The sequence below is a fragment of the Cynara cardunculus genome (genome assembly GCF_001531365.2).
Source record: "Cynara cardunculus var. scolymus isolate 2C chromosome LG 1, CcrdV1, whole genome shotgun sequence".
Classification (NCBI taxonomy): Eukaryota; Viridiplantae; Streptophyta; class Magnoliopsida; order Asterales; family Asteraceae; genus Cynara; species Cynara cardunculus.
Window position 1 is genome coordinate 35,909,907 of NC_037528.1, and position 3,714 is coordinate 35,913,620.

Sequence of the window (3,714 nt, forward strand, 5' to 3'; positions counted from 1 at the left end):
TGAGAGGATTGACTTTTCCTTTCAATATTCATATATGTGTTCATATTGTTCTTAATGATAAATCAAGAATCTGCTATGATTATGAAGCTAAACGAAGATTGATCAGTGATATTGTGGACACACAATTGGTATCAGAGCTGGAATGGAAGAAATCAGAAGTTAAAGAAATCAGATAAGTGATTTTTTTTAAATTTTTTTCTGAATTTTTTTGTGTTCTTGAGTGTTCTTATTTTTTTTTTTAGTTTTTTTGATCCGTTTTTTCATAAAAATCTTGTGTTTTTGTGTTAAAATATGATCAAAATGCTCAAAATCGTGTTGTGAATCTTTGTTAATCAGAAATTTTTGTGATTTGATCAACCTTTATCAAGATTTAATCGGATTTTTGTGTTTTTAAATTTTTTCGTGTTCTTAATTTTTTATAAAATGTCAGTGTTTTTTATCCAAGTTTTTTAAAATTTTTTCAGTTTTTTGTGTTTTTGTTAGTTTTGATCTGTTTTTAAATTTTTTTGTTGATTTTTTTGTTAAACCGTCCAAATTCATCCGGTTTAAACCCTTAATTTTTTTTGGGCTTAAAATCAAATTGGCCTATTATGATGACCGGATAAGAAGTCCGGTTACCTTCTTCACAATATTGTATCTTCAAATCGATTCAAAGTATAGATTGAGCGGAGATGAGCGGAGAAGAGTCTGCATCGAGCGGAGAGGTAAACCAATCACCTCTTGCCTAGATATATTGAGCGGTATTCATATACACCGCACGTAGCTTGAGCGGAGAAGAGATTATCCCGTACACTACTTCAGCGGATTAAAGGTTAAACCGCACACATCTTGTGCGAACTGGATTTGATCACAATCTCAAAGGGTTTGATCGGATAAGTATCATGATTCAACCGGATTCTAAAATCGCTCAAATCATCAGGTTTGATTTTTTCGATTTCATCAGGTTTAGACTTTCAATTTTTGATCGGTTTATATCTAAACCGTTTACTCCTTGTCTAGTGTTCATCTAAACCGGTCACCACTTTACCGGATTAGGGCTCTGATTCATTCAGCAGGTAAGCCATCCCAAGCGGTTTAGGACTTGTTCATCTAAGAAGTTTGAGCGGACTTCTAATCCGCTTGATTTCATTTACCCAGATTCTTATCATTCTCTGTTTTTTATCCAAATTGGGTGTACATCATTTCTTGATTCGATTTGGTTCAACAAATTATGCTATCTGGTTTAGTCTCATGAAGCTGACAGGTTAAGATTCGTCCTGTGTAGATTCAAGCATTAACAGGTGACTGTGTTCACACACAAGTTCTGTGTGATTGTTTTCGATTTCAAGGTTAGTGACTTGATAACTGTTAAGACTTGATAAACATCAAATTTTTTAAAACAGTTTTGAAGCTGTAGTAATTGACATTAATGTTCATGCAGTCTTGATTTCACATTGAGCAGACCTGACTGTTTTTCAAACAGTCTTGATTAGTCTTGGTCAGCTAGTTATGAGTGCATGATCTTTATGATTGTTTGCTATCACTATTTTTGCTGTTTGAATTTTGGTTGAGAGTTGATTACTCAAGCTGCTTTAGATGTTGTTTTCTTTAGTAAAGATCAGATTTTGGAGGCATTCGATTCTGGTTGTTGTCCATTATCGGGTAGAGGTTGCCGCAACAAGAACAGTAGCTAGCATTTAGTTTATTTGTGTGATTCACCTGTTTGGTTAATCATTTTGACAGCATTGTTAAAGGGAATTTGATTTGCTTGCAACTGTTTGACTTTGCTGGTCTGATTTGGACATGTTCATACACAGCAACAACAGTCTTGCTGTTTTAAAACTGTCTCGACAGCAAGAAGAAGACAGCAGCAGTTTTTAAAATTTGAAACAAGAAGTCTTGGTATTACAGCTGTTGTTGTGAACAAGAAASAGTAGTAGCAACAAGTTGTTGTTTAACAACTGTTGGTGTGAATTAGACAAGAAGCAACAGCCGTGTTGGTGTGCAATCTGCAATCAACAACAAAGCATAGAAGAAGAAAAACAGGTAACAACAGGTTTGCTGTTGTCTATTGTGTTTAGACAGCAGCAGGTTTTAAAACAGGTTGCAAACAGCAATAACATCAATAACAGGTTTAAGTAGCAGGTTTAAAACATAATTGAAGCTGCTGTAAACAGGTTTAAGCAGATTGCAGCAGCTCGGCAGATTGGACAGCAGGTTATTAACAGCTAAACAGCAACTCAGTAGCAGGTTCATACAGTTTGTGTTAAATCGAATATTACTGGTTCATTGTTAAAAACAGCAGCAAGAGTCTGTTTTGTGCTGTGTTTGATGTGTTTGACAGCAGGTGGACTAATATTCATTTGTTTTGATTTGAAACAGCATACACAGTGTGCAGGTCTTGCCCTGCTTTCGATCTGTTTTACCAGATCCATCTGCTTTGGGACAGTTTGAAACAACAAAAGAGTTAAACAGTATTTGTTTGACAGCAAACTGTTTTTATTGATATATCAAGACTGTTTGCTTCGTAGGTTCTTAACAGCAGTATTCGAATCTATTTTTTTTGTGCAGCATTCATCAGATTTTAGGAACTCAGTTTAAAACAGCAGCTTCACTTTGACGTTTGAAACAGCAACTACACTGAAGCTAAACAGCAGCTTCATTTTGTGACTGTGTTTGCTGTTTTGTGATTATTCTTGTTGTTAGACGTTTTGTTTTCAGTGGATCTGAAAGGATCTTACACAGTTTTGATTCCTGGTTTGAGTTTGAGGTTTAAGCAGCAGCAGTTTTTGAGTTTCATACAAAGGCTGTGAATTCACCAAATCAATTTAGAGTATTGTTTTAAAGTCTGAAACAGAAGCAAGTTTGATAGTCAATATTGGTTACATTTCAGCTAAACAGGTACATTGTTTTAACCTTGTGCATTATCTGTGCTTGTGAACTTGAGGACTGGAACAGACTTGGCCATATTGTTCAAGCATTGATTTTGTGTTATTGATTTGATTGTTCAACTGTTTTTGTGTCAGGTAAATCAAAGTACACTTTGGAAGATTTTCAGACATAGCAAGGATTGGTTTTGGACAGATTTAACAGATTTGAAAGCCTGTTGAATTGGCTTTGCTAAGATCAAGTCACAGTAGCTCAAGTGAAGCATCTGATACGAGTATAATTCAAGTGGATTTTTGAATACACAGAGCAGATAGATCATTTTTTTTTTAAAAGTGTAATATCTGTATTGTAAAGAGTTGATATTGTATTGTTTTTGGACTTAGAATCAGTGTTTTTGGACTTGGATTAGTTTGTTTTGGACTTAGACATTATTTTCTTCGGCTTAATTTTGTTGTGTTTTTGGTTTCTTAGTTTAATTGTGTTTAGGTTTTCTTTTGGATCTTTGTATATTTGTTTTTGTGTGAGTTTTTCAGTGTTTGTATTTTTTTTCATTCTTTTTGAGCTTAACTGTTCATATTTCTTTTATCGGATTTCACTGCATAGATCCTTAACTGATCAATTTGTTTCTAATGGCAGATATAATAAAGGAGTTGAGAGCTAAGATTGCTGAACTGGAAAAGAACATCAAGAGTTATAAGAAGAAAGAGCAGATGAATGATGAGGTAGTTCATCAACCATGCATTGAACAGATTAATAAGATGAAAATCCATATTCAAAATTACCAGCAAGAATTAAAATCAGAAAAAGAGCGTTCAAATAGTTTTGTAGAGCAATTTAAAACGCTAA